Source organism: Rhinoderma darwinii, chromosome 5 (genome assembly GCF_050947455.1).
Source record: "Rhinoderma darwinii isolate aRhiDar2 chromosome 5, aRhiDar2.hap1, whole genome shotgun sequence".
NCBI classification, from domain to species: Eukaryota; Metazoa; Chordata; class Amphibia; order Anura; family Rhinodermatidae; genus Rhinoderma; species Rhinoderma darwinii.
Window position 1 is genome coordinate 147,197,679 of NC_134691.1, and position 18,582 is coordinate 147,216,260.

The following is an 18,582-nucleotide window of genomic DNA, read 5'->3' on the forward strand; positions in this document are numbered from 1 at the left end:
AAACTCTGTGTGAACTGGCCCTTAAACTTTTTTTAACTTCTTTTTTAGGCCGGATTCAGACGAACGTGATTTGCGTCCGTGCAGCCCGCGTGGTCTTCACGCGGCTCGCACGGACCTATACAAGTCTATGGGGCAGTGCAGACAGTCCGTGAGTTTTGCGCAGCATTAGTCCGCTGCGTAAAACTCACGACATGTTCTATATTTAGGCGTTTTTCGCGCATCACGCACCCATTGAAGTCAATGGGTGCGTGAAAACCACGCATGTCACACGGAAGCACTTCCGTGCGAACAGCGTGATTCGTGCAATGCAGTCAAACTCTGAATGTAAACAGAAAAGCACCATGTGCTTTTCTATTTACAAATATCCAAACGGAGTGTCATAATGATGGCGGCTGCACGAAAAGCACGCAGCCGCGCATCATACGCTGATGACACACGGAGCTGTTAAGTGCCTTTTGCGCACACAAAACGCCGCTTTTTTTGCGTGCGCAAAACGAACACGCTCGTCTGAATCCGGCCTTAGTCCCACTAGGGGACTTCACTATGCGATCTTTTGATTTTATAATACACAATTATTGCCTGTCAGTGTAAAACCGACAGGCATCTGTTAGGCCATGACCCTGGCATTCACTAAAGTGGAGTGAAATTCTTAATTGCATCCTAAATGCGGTCAGCCGCAATACCTTCACGCCACGATCCCATTCTAGCCACAATCTGCAAACGAGTGCTTGATGAAGGTCATAACTTGACCGAAACGTCGCACATGCATATTGGCATATAAATAATAAAAAAAGACTTCAGAATTTCACTCCAATCTGGTGTGCCGAGTACTTCTTTAAACATATTGGATTGGGTCCCTACTCGTGCACCCATTACTACCTAGTGCTGTCCAAACCCCTGACAACTAGGCATTCACTAAAGGCAGACCTGGGGGCCTTTGTCAGGCCCCCAGTTTCCCATAAAAGCATCGGCACCCTGTGATCGATTATATGGACAGTAACTCCCCCTAGGAGCGGAGTCCCCGGCCAGAGCGTTCCTGACGCTCTGGCAGGGGATTCCACTCCAGGAGGAGCCTCTGACATCACTGTCCATATATGGACAGTGACGTCAGGGGCTCCCTCTAAGAGCAAAATCCCCCGCCAGAGCGGCAGCAACGCTCTGGACGGGGATTCCGCTCCTAGAGGGAGATACAGTGGTGCTATCTACAGGGAGGGGTTGCGCTATCTACAGGGAGTGGTGGTGCGATCTACAGAGGTGTGGTGGTGCTATCTAAGAGCGGAATCCCCTGACAGAGCGTCGGCAATGCTCTGGCCGGGGATTCCGCTCCTAGAGGGAGCTACAGTGGCTCCATCTACAGAGGGGTGGCACTATCTACAGGGGGAGTGCTATCTACAGGGGTGGTGCTATCTACAGGGGGGTGCTATCTACAGGGGGTGGTAATGCTATCTAAGAGCTGAATCCCCTGCCAGAGCATCGGCAACGCTCTAGCCAGGGATTGCGCTCCAGGAGGAGCCTCTGACATCACTGTTCAAATATGGACAGTGACGTTAGGGGCTCCCTCTAGGAGAGGAGTCCCCGACCAGAGCGTTGCAGATGCTCTGGCCAGGGACCCCGCTTCTAGAGGGAGCCCCTGAAGTCACTGTCCATATGTGGACAGTGACGTCAAGGGCTTCCGCGGGCTAAGCGCTTAAAGTAGTGCTGTGTCTACGGAGTCCTCGGCTAGGAGCAGTTTTTATCGGCCGTTACAAGGATTGATTCCTGACAAGCGGCCATTAAAGACTGATCCATTGAATCCATTGAATTCTAAAGGAGCCGTCAGGCCATCTTAATGGCCAAACATAGGACATGTCTTATTATTTGACGGCTCGTATTCACGGGCCGTTAAAAAGATGGCCCTTTTTCACTGTCGTGTGAATGCAGCCTTAAAGTAGTAAAACATAAAAAGGCTATATACATTGGATATTGCCTTAATCGTATTGACCCACAGAATAAAGTTAACATGCCGTTTTTACCGCATTGGTGAACGCCGTAAAAACTAAAACCCCCAAAAGATTGAGGAATCCCTGTTTTTTTCCTATTACACGCCACAAATAATTTTTTTACTGTTTCCCACTGCATTAAATGGTGCAGTGAAAATCTACAACTTGTACCATGAAAAACAACCCCTCATATGGCTATATTGATAAAACAATAAAAAAAAATTATGACTTTTGGAAGGTGAGGAGGAAAAAATGAAAGTGAAAATCCGAAAAATGTCTGTGGCGGGAAGGGGTTAAAGTTTATAAGGTTAAACTTTTATAAAGACTGTGGCCAAATTTATACCATCAATCAGCCTGTGTTCGCTGTTTTTATTAATAGATTTTAAGCATGATTAGTAATCCCATGGCCTAAATGAAATAACAGAAACAATGATTTGATCTTTGAACATAGTCATCCCACAACAGATATCATTGCAGCAGTAAGATCGTCCACAATAATAATAATGCAGTTCAATACCACAATAATAATAATGCTAACACAGTTTAATACCTCATATTGGTCACTATCGCTCTTTTTCTCTCTCTTTTTAAGCCATTGGTACAGAGTAGCATCACTGACCTGTTTCTGAGTTTATATCTCCTGACTATACTAGTGACAAAGTGCCTGATGCCCGCCTAGATGATAAATAGAACAGAAAAATGCTATGAATATTGTCATGTCCGTGGCTGCGGGCCATCAGGTTCACTCTCCCCCTGACGGCCGCAGACATGGGTCGGCGAGCGCTGGTCCCAGTCTCCTCCTCGGGAGACGCCAGCGCTCAATTCCACTCACCTCGGCCAGAACTCGTAGGGTCTGGTGCGCGCTGCCCCTTTAAGAGCGGGCACGAGCGTGCTCGCGCATCAGACTTTAATTAAGTATCAGCCCATGAGTGCCCTGGACTATAAGAGGGGTTCAGCCCCTTGCTTCTATGCCTGAGCGTTGTTGTCGTACCCTAAGTTTGTCTATGCGATGTTCTCCTAGTGTGTTCCTGTTCCCTGTATCCCGTGCTATCCTGGTCGTGTGCCATGCTGAGCCAGAGTCGTGCTGTGCTGTATACCATGCCTGTCCTGCTTCCCCCGCGCCTGACTTCTGCCTGCTGCCTAGTCCCAGCCGAGCCTACCTTGCTACTGTCCGAGCTGCCACAGGTACCCTATACGAACTATAGACTTTAACCTGCGCCCTGTGGGCCAGCTGCCATACCACCAAGGCAGTACAGCCAAAGGGTTCACGAACCCAACGTGACAGTACGCTCAGGCCATGGACCCCACTGGTCGATTCTAGACCATGACGACGTCACAGGAGATGCGGGCGTATATGCTAGACCTCCGGTCTCGACAGGACCAACTCCTCCAGGCGTTGAACATTCTCGCACGTCGGCAGGAGGCACAAGCTGTCGTTCCTCCTACTACACCTCCTGGCAGTGTTGATCCTCAGACTACACCGCCTGGCAGTGTTGACCCACATTTTTCTTTGCCACTTCCTGACCGCTATGATCGAGACGCAGGTACCTGTCGTGGATTTTTGAACCAGTGCCAGATCCACTTTAGCCTGTATACTAGGACATTTTCGTCTGATGGCGCAATGGTCGCTTTCATCATCTCTCTCCTCACTGGCAAGGCCCTTGCATGGGCGGACCCTATCTGGGAGAGACAAGAACCAGAGACCCGTGACTTCCAGGGCTTCCTCCGGACTTTTCGCAAGGTGTTTGAGGAGCCTGGACGGGTCTCATCTGCAGCGGATTCCTTGATTAACCGACGCAAAGGAGACAACGCCGTGAGCGAGTACGCCATCCACTTCCTCACCCTGACGGGAGAACTGTTATGTCAAAATGAGGCCCTGGTGGCTGCATTCTGGCATGGATTCTCTCCTAAAATCAAGGACAAACTTGCCGCTCGAGATCTACCCTGGATGACCTCATCCTTCTGTCCGTCCGGATTGATATGCGGATCCGAGAACGCCTCCAAGAGGTTCGTCGGGAGGGAGGCCTTCCTAGTCTGGCCCCTACTTTGCAGCAACCCCTGCTGTCCTCAGATGTCGATCCTCCTAAGCAGTCTGTGATGATGGATCAATGTAAGCTATCTACCCCGGAGAGACAATGCAGACGCACTTCGGGACTCTGTCTATATTGCGGCCTCGGTGGCCATCTTGTGCATCTGTGTCCCCAAAAATCCCAAAGCCTAGGGTTGCTAGGAGAGACAACCTTGGGTAAGAAAGGACTTCCGTCTAAATTATCCATACCAGTGACCATAGTGTCCGGCGAGAGAACGCATCAGGTCTCTGCGTATCTGGACTCTGGATCCGCTGCTAATTTCATCCGTAGAGACCTAGTGGATCTTCTTCAATTACCCACCACCCCCCTGGAGAGGCCATTGACGGTTGCATCTGTAAATAGACTACCTCTGCCAGTTATAGTTGTGACCCAAGCGCTGAGGCTCCAAGTGGGAGCTCTTCATTCCGAACTTCTGTCGTTCTATGTCCTATCCAAAGCTGTTAACCCTGTATTGCTGGGCCTGCCTTGGCTCCGACTACATGCCCCAGTCCTGGATTGGAATTCTGGAGAGGTTCTCCAGTGGGGCCCTGAGTGTCAAAGCCGATGCATGGTGCAGATTCGTTCGGTTCAGCCTACGCTGCCTCGGTCATTGGCAGGATTGCCGGGTCATTATGCTGCATTTTCGGACGTCTTCAGCAAGAGGGAGGCGGAGGCATTGCCTCCACAACGGGCGTATGACTGCCCTATCGAGCTGATTCCTGGTGCATCCCTTCCCCGTGGTAGCGTATATACTCTCTCCTTGCCAGAGACTCTGTCCATGTCCGCCTATGTGAAAGAGAATTTGGAGAGGGGCTTCATACGGAAGTCTTCCTCCGCGGCAGGAGCCGGGTTCTTCTTCGTCAAAAAGAAGGATGGTTCTCTCCGTCCTTGTATTGAATACCGAGGTCTCAACCAGATCACGGTGAAAAATAAATATCCGTTGCCACTGATCTCAGAACTGTTTGATCGTATACGTGGTGCCAAGTTTTTTCCAAACTAGACCTGCGTGGGGTTTACAACCTAGTCCGGATTCGGGTGACAAATGGAAGACTGCATTTAAGGGTATGTTCACATGCACTGTTTTCAGACGTAATTCGGGCGTTTTACGCCTTGAATTACGCCTGAAAAAACGGCTCCATTACGCCTACAAACATCTGCCCATTGCTTTCAATGGGTTTTACGCTGTGCTGTTCCCACGAGGTGTTATTTTATGCGTCGCTGTCAAAAGATGGTGCGTAAGAAGACGCCAGAGAAAAAGAATTGCATGTCACTTCTTGGGACGTTTTTGGAGCCGTTTTTCATTGACTCCATTGAAAAACAGCTCCAATAATGTCCGTAAAATACGCAGCGAAAACGCAAGTAGTTACAAAAACGTCTGAAAATCAGGAGCTGTTTACGCCTGAAAACAGCTCCGTATTTTCAGATGTATTTTGCTAAGCCGTGTGAACATACCCTTACACCCGCGATGGACACTATGAATATCTAGTTATGCCCTTCGGCCTGTGTAATGCTCCCGCGGTCTTCCAGGAGTTCGTTGATGACATTTTCCGTGACCTCCTCTATGTTTGTGTAGTAGTCTATCTTGATGATATCTTGATTTTTTCTCCAGATCCTATGACGCATTAGAGACATTTTCCTTCAACTTTTGCTGCGGTTAAGGGAGAATCGTCTGTACGCTAAGTTGGAGAAGTGCGTGTTTGAAAAAGATGCTCTGCACTTCCTGGGCTGCATCATTTCGAATCGAGGTCTCGAGATGGATCCTGAAAAGGTAAATTCTGTCCTGGAATGGCCACGCCCTCAAGGCTTGAGGGCCATACAGCGCTTTCTGGGATTTGCCAATTTCTACAGACAGTTTATTCCAAACTTCTCCTATCAATAACCTCACTAAGAAGGGCATGAACGCCAAGGTGTGGACTCCTGAGGCAGAGTCCGCATTCAATAGCCTGAAGAGTGCTTTCACCTCAGCCTCTATCCTCCATCATCCAGATGTTTCTCTACAGTTCTCGTTGGAGCTGGACGCATACTCTGTCGGTGCTGGTGCACTCCTGTTCAGGAGAGGCTCCAAGGGCAAGTCTATGGTATGTGGATATTTTTCTAAGCTCTTCTCTTCCGCAGAACGCAACTACTCGATTGGGGATCGGGAGTTACTGGCCATCAAATTGGCTCTGGAGGAGTGGAGACATCTACTAGAGGGCGCAGCTCATCCCATCCTGATTTTTACGGACCACAAGCCCTTGAATTGACCAGCGGGGTCCATGGCCAGAGCGTACTGTCACGATGCGAGGTTTGGACCCACTGGGCCGTACCGCGTAGCGGGATGACAGCTGGCCAAACAGGTAAGTATACAGTTCAATTCGTTCAGCGATGGTACCTGAGGCAATCGTAGGCAGTAGCGAGGCAGGCACGTCCAGGACCAGGTGGCGGGAAGTCGTCAAGTGAGCCGTAGCAGATCAGCGTAGGCTGTAGCACAGTACGGCAAATAGCACAGCATGGCAATAGCACTAGGTAGTACGGAAACAGGATACGGGATACAGGAGCAAGGTACACTGGGAAGCTGGAAGACACTGGGAGACCATAAGCACGGGTTGGGTTGGTTTCAAGTGAGGAATTTTAGCGTAGGGGACAGTGGCATCGTTGTGTACCTGAGCATTAGGAGTTTTTGGTGCGGTTATCGCGGGCTCCGGTGTGTTCGAGGGTCTATACCACTGTTACACCAATGTTTAAACGCTGATTCCAGATTAGTATCTTTGTAGTACACCCAGTCATAGAGGGTTCGCAACTGAATCAGGACTTGGAGTAATTGTTTAATACGTTTTTAATACACACGGTGGGGGCTTTTCACAGTGGTGATTGTACCCCTGTTTTTAGAGAGTTATGAAATAAAGTTATATATTTTACTCATATATCACTTCAGTGAATTTACAATTTTTTCATATTTTGTGGGAGCGCAAATCATATGTATCGTTCATTACAGTGAATTTATACGAATTTATACAGTTCATTATATAGTATATTATATCTGGGTATGGCAGCCTTTGCACTCTCTGATCTAAGTACAGAAGGATGGATGAGTGAGGCTAAAAGCGTCTTCTCTGAGTGTGAACTTGTGCATACAACGCAGGGTGCGTCCCTTAAATCCACCTTTAAAAACCTCACTAGATTACATAAGGACTATACAAGGAGTTGGTGGGAAATTCAGAGCCTGGAGAATTATCTCAAGAATAAAATAGTACCGAGAGGACTGAGAGGTCCTATTGCCCCAGCCTCCAGATTAAAGACATCTAATATAAAAGAGAGGTGGGAGCAGGAGATCACAGGGAGTTTACTGAGATTAATGCAAATTTTGGTTGAGGAAGAGATTATCCAGTTTGATCATATCAGTGTTGAATTGAAAAAAGAAATTGAGACGGTCAAGACTCTGGTAGATACCCCAGGTTTTGATAAAAAAGACAAAATCTTACAACAATCCTTGGAGAGGTTTACTAATCATCTAAAAGAGCGTAAGCACTTCCAGTTCCAGAGAGATCTGCAGGAGTTTAGGGAGAAAAAAGCTTACGATTTTGTTAATCAACAACAACAACAACAACAGCACCAGCAGTTAAATAGGGGTTTAAGAGAATCTGACCCCTCTACATCTGAGAGTGAAACAACAGACTCTGAAAGAGTGGGCCATTTCTTTGGGACTGGTGGTGGTAGACAAAAATATAGGGGTGGTGCCAGAGGCAGGAGTAGAGGCCGGGCTAGAGCTTCTTCCAACAGTGGCAGTAATTTTTTATCCAACAATCCCCCCATTTCCCGTTACATGCTGAGGGGACAAAAGGATTAAGAAAGGGAAGAGGAACGGATAAATTACAAATTATTAATTTATCTGAATATAATCTGAGGGCATCTGAGATCATGCTTTTAGAGAAGGGGCTTTCATTTGTCCCCACAGTGAAGTTTGATTCATTTACCTGGATCAAGGATTTAAATTTATTTGCTCGTAAATTAAAATGGATTAAGTTTTTAAAACATCACAACCGCAAAAAATGTATGGAAATGGGTTTAGAAGTATCTGATTTGGAAGGCCTAGAAGCCTTGGAAGGGTTGCTTGAGGAAGCAAGTAGAGCCCCAGGACTAGGCCCTTTTACCAATCTAAAAACTAAAAGTAGGAAGTTGCCACCATTGGGAGATTTTACAAATGTGGATTTGTTTGTTGACATGGTGGGAGATGAGATTAAGGCTTTGAGTCAGGATATGAGGGGCATTGACAACAATCTGTCTTGGTCTGAACGAGTAGCTCTTACCACTTTGGAAAAAAGACAAAATATCGTTTTAAAAGCATCCGATAAGGGTGGGAACATCGTGTTCATGAGCAGAGAAGACTATAAGAGAATGTGTGAGGACATTTTACTCAATCCTGACTGTTATACCATTTTAAAAGTTAATCCCACAGCACTGTTCAAAAAGGAGCTTTTGGGTATTTTGCGCGATGCAAAGAGCAGGTCTCTGATCAGTGCTAGTGAATTTGACTTTTTGTTTCCAAAATTTCCCATCATGGCATGTTTTTATAGCCTGCCCAAAATCCACAAAGGGTATCCTCCCTTACGTGGCAGACCTATTGTGTCAGGCATCAACAATCTAACCCAGAATGTGAGCACATATATAGACCAAGTGTTGCGTCCGTTTGTATTGGGCCTTACATCATATGTACGTGATACGATGGATGTTTTAAAACAAATTGAGGGTATCACACTGGAACATAATACATTTTTGGCCAGCCTGGACGTAGAGGCTTTGTATTCTTCTATTCCACATAGACTTGGTTGTGAAGCAGTGGAATATTTCCTAAAATCTAGAGGTACACAATATGTGGCTCATAACCAGCTTGTTTTGCAATTGCTACATTTTGTGATAGAAAGAAATGTATTTATCTTTGAAGACCGCATTTTTCACCAGCAACGTGGTACAGCAATGGGGAGTCCGACTGCTCCCACCTATGCAAATTTATTTCTTGGTTGGTGGGAAGAGACAGTAGTATTTGGGGACAGATTTGTTAAATGAACTTCATCAATAGGGATCTGGATTAGATATATTGATGACGTGTTGCTGTTTTGGAATTCAACAGTGGAGGAATTCAATACCTTTGTGGCAGCCCTCAATGTAAACGATCTAGGGCTAAGGTTTACTTGTGAAATCAGTGATCGGGAATTATCTTTTTTAGATCTCAAGATCATCAAAACTAAGGAAGGCACAATACGTACTAAAGTACATCGTAAGGAAACAGCGACCAACAGCTTCCTTCAATGGAATAGTTGCCACCCTTATCCCCTCAAACGAGGGATCCCTAGAGGCCAGTTTATGAGAGTATGCCGGAACTGTAGCTCGATGGATGATTTTGAGATACAGGCGCAGGACCTCACAAATAGATTGAAGGATAGAGGCTTCCCTAAGGGGGTAATCAGAAAGGCCTATGAGGGAGCGAGGGATGCAGATAGGCAGAGTCTTCTTGTCCCTAGACAACATAAAGAGGAAAGAGTCACGAGACTCATAGGTACTTATGACTCCAAACAATCTGAAATCATGCAAATTTTAAAAAGGTATTGGCGGATCCTAAGTGCTGATGTGGACTTGGCGGATCAGATCACACAATGGCCCTCAGTAACGTTCCGTAGAGGTAAAAACATTAGGGACAGGGTGATGCAGAGTTGCTTTGACCCCATTACACAAAAAGGAACTTGGCTGGACAGGCAGGTACCGGGCACACATAGATGTGGCAGTTGCAAAGCTTGTGATTTTATCCAGAGTGGGAAAAAATTCAGAAGTGTTACTACAAAGGTGGAGTATGATATTCGAGACTTCGTGAATTGTAAAACAGCAGGAGTGGTCTACTTAATAACATGTCCATGCCCCCTGAATTATGTGGGTAAAACGGTGCGGCAGTTTCGGCGCCGGATTAGAGAACATGTTGGTGATGTTGTTAACTCGAGAGATACTCCTATATCCAAACATGTACATGCTAAACATCAGGGCAGAGCAGAATGTTTAAAATTTCAGGCAATTGAACTAATACGTCCTCCTAAGCGGGGAGGGGATTGGGACAACCTTATTCTGCGTAAAGAAGCCCAATGGATTTATAGATTGGAATGTGTACAGCCTGAAGGGTTAAACGAGCAGACAAATTATGCCTGTTTTATCTAAATATGCATCCTTATCGTTTGTATATCATGAGGGTTTTCTAGGCAGATTTATGGCCGTTGTGCCAAGTCCTTGTACAGCAGCTTGCATTATGCCATTTAATGTTAAGAGGCATGGTTCTTCGTTTCAGTAAGTGATTCAAAATTCCAAAGCGTGGTAGACATTGTATCGCTCAATCATTCATACAATATGTATTTACAGGGATGGTGCTTTATCGATGGTAGTCCAGTTGCGGTTTTGGGCTGATCAGCAATATTTATCCAAACTTATTATTATTGTTATACTCCATCCTCGATTACAATGAGCTCCTGTGCGGAAATGAGGTGTTCCTACAGCCTCCACTGCGCCTGCGCGTTCGTTCTGATGTTGTCTATGTTGCTTCCGGGTATGTCAGATGACAGCCGGGAGTCACATGGTCAGGCGTCACGAATCTGGTGGGTGAGTGTGATTGGCTAGTTCGGAGTGCGCCGCCGAGGCCTGGGGGAGGAGTTATGTGTTATAGTAACTCAGAGTCCCGTAGTGAAGCATGCCGCTGATATCTATGCGAGCATGCTTCCGTGGTGTACAGCAGAATATCTGCTGTTGAAGTAATATCGCTGGCATCCTGGCCAGAGTGACCAAGCTACAGACCCCTGATGATAAGTATAGAAACGCGTAAAAAGGGTTGGTTTCAAGTGAGGAATTTTAGCGTAGGGGACAGTGGCATTGTTGTGTACCTGAGCATTAGGAGTTTTTGGTGCGGTTATCGCGGGCTCAGGTGTGTTCGAGGGTCTATACCACTGTTACACCAATGTTTAAACGCTGATTCCAGATTGGTATCTTTGTAGTACACCCAGTCATAGAGGGTTCGCAACTGAATCAGGACTTGGAGTAATTGTTTAATACGTTTTTAATACACACGGTGGGGGCTTTTCACAGTGGTGATTGTACCCCTGTTTTTAGAGAGTTATGAAATAAAGTTATATATTTTACTCATATATCACTTCAGTGAATTTACAATTTTTTCATATTTTGTGGGAGCGCAAATCATATGTATCGTTCATTACAGTGAATTTATTGAGACCATAAGCACGACAAACAATGGGTAACGAACAACGCTCTGGCAACGTGCAAGGGGGCAGAGCCATTTTTATAGCCCAGGGCATCCTGGGCCAGATTGCAGAGTTACTGCAAAAAATGCGCGCACTGGCCCTTTAATCCGGAAGTGAGTGCCGGCGCCTGACAGGGGGACGACGCTGCACTGCGATAAGCTGTCCATGGCGACGACCGTCGAGGTTAACGAACGAACGAACGAACGAACGAACGAACGACGGACCGTGGCCATAGACGTTACAGTATCCCCCCTCTTACGCCCCCTCTTCTTGGGACCAGAGCGGGAGAGAAACTTCCTCATGAGGACAGGAGCGTCGATGTTCTCCTCTGGCTCCCAAGACCTCTCTTCTGGACTGAACCCCCTCCAGTCCACTAAATGAAATGTCCTTCCTCCCACTTTCTTGGTAGCCAGAATCTCCTTTACTTCGAAAGTTCCCCGATGAGCCGCAAGGGGCCACAGTGGAGCTAGAAGTCCTGGAGTAGCGGTCCAGGACCACGGGTTTCAGCAGGGAGACATGAAAGGAGTTAGGAATCCTGAGGGTAGGGGGGAGCCGCAGCTTGTAGGATATCGGGTTGATCTGTAGCAGGATTTCGAAGAGGCCAAGGAACCTAGGAGCAAATTTGCACGATGGCACCTTCAGCCGGATATTCCTAGAAGACAGCCAGACTTTAGTCCCTGGAAGGAACTGCGGAGGCACCCGTTTTCTTGTATCTGCCTTTCTCTTCATGCGGTCCACCGCCAACAGGATAGAAGATCGGGTCTGTTGCCATATCTGTAGAAAGTCCCTGAAGGTAGAATCGGCTGCAGGCACCTGGGACATTGTAGAAACAGGAAGAGGTATACGAGGGTGTTGGCCGTAGATGATGAAGAACGGACTGGAGGTGGTCGACTCACTGGTGTGGTTGTTATAGCAGAACTCTGCCCACGGAAGCAACTGCACCCAATCATCATGGCGCCGGGAAACAAAGTGACGTAGGTAGTTCTCCATAATCTGGTTAACTCTCTCGACTTGCCCATTGGACTGGGGATGATAGGCCGAAGAGAAGTCCAATTTCACACCGAGGAGGCCGCAGAGTGCTCTCCAAAACTTCGAGGTGAACTGGACACCTCGGTCCGAGACAATATGCAGGGGCAAGCCATGCAGACGGAAGATGTGTTGGATGAAGAGGTCGGCCAGTCGAGTAGCAGACGGCAAAGCGGTCAATGGAATAAAGTGAGCCATTTTGGAAAATCGATCCACCACCACCCAGATCACACTGCAATTCGCAGAAGAAGGACGATCCGTGACAAAGTCCATAGCGACATGTTGCCACGGGACAACGGGCACAGGCAGCGGTTCGAGCAGACCAGCAGGTCTGGAGTGGGCAACCTTATTTGCTGCACATACTGTGCAAGAGGAGACAAAGTCCATAACATCTTTGGGTAGCGTGGGCCACCAGAACTGACGGGTGATTAGATCTTGGGTTTTACGAGCACCCGCGTGACCTGCCAGCTTAGAACTGTGACCCCAGCGAAGAATTCTTCCTCGGTCAGCCAGACATACAAAAGACCTACCCGGAGGAATGTCTCTAACTTGCAGGGGATTCACAGAGAAGATGCAGGATGGGCCAATAACATTCTGTGGAGATTCCATGGCGTCCTCGGTTTCAAAAGATCTAGACAAGGCATCGGCCCTCACATTCTTGTCGGCGGGTCGGTAGTGGAGTTCGAACCGGAACCGAGCAAAGAACAACGACCACCTGGCTTGACGAGGATTCAACCGCTGGGCCGTCTGTAGGTAGGTCAAATTCTTGTGGTCCGTGAAGATCAGGATAGGATGAACTGCGCCCTCCAGTAGATGTCTAAACTCCTGCAGAGCCAGCTTGATGGCCAGTAACTCCCGGTCCCCAATCGAGTAGTTGCGCTCTGCGGAAGAAAACAGCTTGGAATAGTAGCCACATACCACAGCCTTGCCTTTCGATCTTTTCTGGGAAAAAAGTGCACCAGCACCAAACGAGGAAGCGTCCACCTCTAACGAAAACTGTAGGGATACATCCGGATGGTGCAGAATGGAGGCAGACGTGAAGGCTTTCTTTAAGGATTCAAATGCGGCTTCAGCCTCCGGAGTCCACATCTTGGCATTCATACCCTTCTTAGTGAGGGTGGAGATAGGAGCAGTCAAAGATGAGAAGTTGGGGATGAAGAGTCGGTAGAAGTTGGCGAATCCTAGGAAGCGTTGTATGGCCCTTAAGCCTTGGGGGCGTGGCCACTCCAGGACAGCCTTTACCTTCTGGGGGTCCATCTTGAGGCCCTGATCTGAGATAATATAGCCCAGGAAGGATAGAGACTTCTTCTCAAAAACACACTTCTCCAACTTGGCGTAAAGGCGATTCTCTCTTAGACGGAGCAACACCTGGCGGACATGACTTTGATGAGTTACTGGATCTGGGGAAAAAATCAGAATGTCATCGAGATACACCACAACACAAACATAAAGGAGATCATGAAAAATGTAATTGACAAATTCTTGAAATACTGCGGGAGCGTTACACAGGCCGAAGGGCATAACTAAGTATTCGTAGTGCCCATCACGAGTATTAAAGGCAGTCTTCTATTCGTCACCTCGATGAATCCGAATCAGATTATAGGCCCCCCTCAGGTCCAGTTTAGAAAAAAATTTTGTCCCCCGTATGCGATGAAACAGTTCAGAAATCAAAGGCAGAGGGTTCTTCACCGTGATCTGGTTTAGGCCTCGGTAGTCAATGCAGGGTCGTAACGATCCATCTTTCTTTTTAACAAAGAAGAACCCCGCTCCGGCCGGAGATGAGGATTTACGAATAAAACCCCTCTCCAGATTCTCCTTAATGTAGGCCGACATGGACTGAGTCTCTGGCAGGGAGAGAGGGTACACTCTACCACGAGGAGGAGATGATTCCGGAACCAGGTCGATCGGGCAGTCATATGCCCGGTGTGGCAGCAAGGTCTCGGCCTCCTTTTTATTGAAGACATCGCCGAACATGGAGAAACAGGGAGGCAAACCTGTCAGAGACTGAAGAGGAGCAGGCTGTGGCGACTGGATATGACCCAGACAGCGGTCAAGACACTTTGGGCCCCACTGGAGAACCTCTCCAGAGTTCCAATCCAGGACAGGGGCGTGCAGACGAAGCCAAGGAAAACCCAGCAGCACGGGGTTGACGGCCTTGGACAGGACGAACAGGGAGATGAATTCAGCATGAAGAGCTCCCACTTCAAGGTTTCAAGACTTTGGTTACGGACACAACAGGGTCCGGCAACGGCAGTCCATCCACCGAGGCAACGATCAGCGGCCTCTCAAGTGGGATAGTAGGCAACTGTAGGAGATCCACAAGATCCTGGCAGACGAAGTTGGCTGCAGAGTTGGAGTCCAGATATGCGGAGACCAGATGGGACCTCTCGCCAGCAAGGATGGTTATAGGAATGAATAGTTTGGAAGAGAGTTCTTGATTCAATGTGTTGACGCCCAGGGTTGTCTCTCCAACCAAACCTAGGCGCTGGGGTTTTTTGGCTTGTGAGGGCACAGACGCACGACATGGCCATCGAGGCCGCAATATAAGCAAAGTCCAGAGGTGCGCCTGCGCTGTGTCTCCTGGACCGATAATTTTAGTCGGTCTACTTGCATCGGGACCTCGGGCAAAGCAATAGAAGCAGGCAAGAGGAGTTGCTGAAAGTTGGGCGCCAGTCTAGGGTACCGACGCTCCTAACGAACCTCGTGACATCTTTCCCTCAGCCTTATGTCTACCCGAGTGGCAAGCAGAATCAAGTCGTCCAAGGCAGAAGGCAGGTCTCGAGCAGCCAGTTCATCCTTGATCTCGGACGACAGGCCATGCCAATAGGATGCCACGAAGGCCTCATTGTTCCAGGATAGCTCTCCTGCCAGAGTCCGGAACTGGATAGTATACTCGCCCACGGAGGTGTCCTCTTGGCGAAGGTTGAAGATGGCAGTGGCTGCCGATGAGACTCGCCCAGGCTCCTCAAAAACGGTTCGGAATATTTGCGCGAACTCCTGGAAGTCTCGGGTCCCTGACGTTCCCAGATAGGATTAGCCCATGCCAGGGCTTTGCTGGTCAGGAGGGAGATGATGAATGGCTCCATCTGACGGAAATGCTCGAGAGTGCAGGGTAAAATGAATGTGGCATTGGTTCAGAAACCCCCGACAAGCACTGGCGTCTCCATCGAACCGAGAGGGCAACGGCAGCGAGAACCGAGGATCCGTACCTGAACTGCCAGGAGGAGTAACAGGAGGGTTGGCTTGAAGAACTTGCATATAAGCAGGAGAGGAAGCAACTAGCGTCCCTAGCTGCTGCGCCATAGAGTCCACGGCCACGAGGAGCTGATCCTGCCTAGCTCGGAGATCCAGCAGATCCGCCTGCATGGCTTGGAAGGGTGCCAAGCCCTTGAATTGACCAGCGGGGTCCATGGCCAAAGCGTACTGTCACGATGTGAGGTGTGGACCCACTGGGCCGTACCGCGTAGCGGGATGGCAGCTGGCCAAACAGGTAAGTATACGGTTCAATTAGTTCAGCGAGGGTATCTGAGGCAATCGTAGGCAGTAGCGAGACAGGCATGTCCAGGACCAGGCGGCGGGAAGTCGTCAGGTGAGGCGTAGCAGATCAGCGTAGGCTGTAGCACAGTACGGCAAATAGCACAGCACGGCAATAGCACTAGGTAGCACGGAAACAGGATACGGGATACAAGAGCAAGGTACACTGGGAAGCTGGAAGACACTGGGATACCATAAGCACGACAAACAATGGGTAACGAACAACGCTCTGGCAACGAGCAAGGGGGCAGAGCCCTTTTTATAGCCCAGGGCATCCTGGGCCAGATTGCAAAGTTACTGCAAAAAATGCGCGCACTGGCCCTTTAAGGCCGTGCACGTGCGGGCGCGCGTGCCCGCCGAAGACACTCAGAATCCGGAAGTGAGTGCCGGCACCTGACAGAGGGATGACCCTGCACTGAGGTAAGCTGTCCATGGCCACAGCCGTCGAGGTTAACGACCGAACGACAGATCGTGGCCATAGACGTTACAACAAGAATCTCACCTACCTCAAGACGGCCCAACGACTGAATCCTCGTCAGGCCAGGTGGTCGCTGTTCTTTACCAGGTTCCAGTTTGAGCTCCATTTTCGCCCGGCTGACAAAAATGTGAGGGCCGATGCCTCTTCCAGGTCTTTCGAGACAGAAGACACCATGGAAATTCCACAGAACATTATTGATCCATCTTGCATTGTCTCTGTCAACCCCCTGCAAGTTGGGGACATTCCTCCAGGGAGGACTTTTGCGTGCCTGGCTGACAGAGGGAGAATCCTCCACTGGGGGCACTCCTCTAGACTGGCAGGTCACGCGGGGATCCGTAAGACCCGAGATCTGATTGCCCGTGATTTCTGGTGGCCCACGCTGCCCAAAGACATTGTGGACTTTGTTTCTTCCTGCTCAGTGTGTGCAGCTAACAAGGTCGTTCACTCCATACCTGCTGGCTTCTCCAGCCATTGCCTGTGCCCGATGCTCCCTGGCAGCATATAGCTATGGATTTTAGCACTGACCTGCCTCTCTCTGCTGGATGCAGTACTGTCTGGGTGGTGGTGGATCGATTTTCGAAGATGGCCTACTTCGTCCTCTGACCGGTCTTCCTTCTGCTCCTCAACTGGCCAAGCTTTTCCTCAAACACATCTTCCGCCTGCATGGCTTGCCGCAGCATATTGTGTCTGATCGGGGGGTTCAGTTCACCTAGAAGTTCTTGAGAGCCCTCTGCGGACTCCTAGGTGTAAAGTTCGACTTTTCCTTGGCCTACCAATCCTCAGTCCAATGGTCAGGTCGAGAGGATCAATCAGATCTTGGAGAACTACCTACGCCACTTCATCTCCAGGCAGCATGATGACTGGGTGCAGTTGATCCTGTGGGCTGAATTCTCTTACAATAACCACACCAGCGAGTCCACAAGGAATACACCGTTCTTTGTTGTCTATGGCCAACACCCACGAATTCCTCTCCCGATGCCTGATACGTCCAAGGTACCAGCTGCTGACACTGCTTTTAGGGACTTTCTGCAGATCTGGCAGCAGACTCGATCCTCCATCCTGCTGGCGGTCAACCACATGAAACGGAAGACGGACACAAGGAGAAGAGAAGCTCCTCAGTTTCTTCCTGGCACGAAGGTCTGGCTGTCCTCCAGGAATATTCGACTGAGGGTGCCATCGTACAAATTTGCTCCCAGGTTCCTCAGATCCTTCGACATCCTACAGCAGATCAACCCTGTCGCCTACAAGATTCGGCTGCCTCCTACCCTCAAGATCCCCAACTCCTTCCATGTCTCCCTCCTGAAACCGCTCTGGCCCCAAGAAGAGGGGGCGTAAGAGGGGGGATACTTTAATAACCATGGCCGCGGGCCGTCAGGTTCACTCACCTCCTGACGGCCGCAGCCATGGGTCTGCGAGCGCTGGCCCCAGTCTCCTCCTCGGGAGATGCCAGAGCTCACTTCTGCTCACCTCGGCCGGGTCCCGTAGGGTGCGCACGCACGCTCGTGCCCGCTCTTAAAGGGGCAGCGAGCGCACCGGACTTTAATGTATAATTAGCCCATGAGTACCCTGGACTATAAGAAGGGCCCAGCCCCTTCCTCCCATGCCTGAGTGTTGTGGTCGTACCCAAAGTTTGTCTATGCAAATGGTCTCCTAGTGTCTTCTAGTTCCCAGTGTTTCCCGTACCTGTATCCTGTATCATGTGCTATCCTGGTCAAGTGCTGGGCTGAGCTATAGTCGTGCTCTGCTGCATACCACGCCTGACGTCTGCCTGCTGCCTAGTCCCAGCCGAGCCTGCCTTGCTACTGTCCGAGCTGCCACAGGTACCATATATGAACTATAGACTGTGACCTGCACCCTGTTGGCCAGCTGCCATACCGTCAAGGCGGTACGGCCGAGTGGGTCCACGAACCCAACGTGACAATAGGATTAGATACACAGCTCAGCAGACAGTATCACACATGATAGGATTAGATCTAAGGCCCAGTAAACAGTATCAAACATGATGGGATTAGATACAGTAGCTCAGCAGACAGTATCACACATTATAGGATTAGATACAGTGGCTCAGCAGAAGAGTATCACATGTGATAGGATTAGATACAGTGGCTCAGCAGACAGTATCACACATGATAAGATTAGATATACGATTTTATCTCGCTGACATTGTGGCTCCAGCGCTGGACCCAGGAAAGGTAAGAATAATAATTGGTTTGCTTTTTTATATGTTA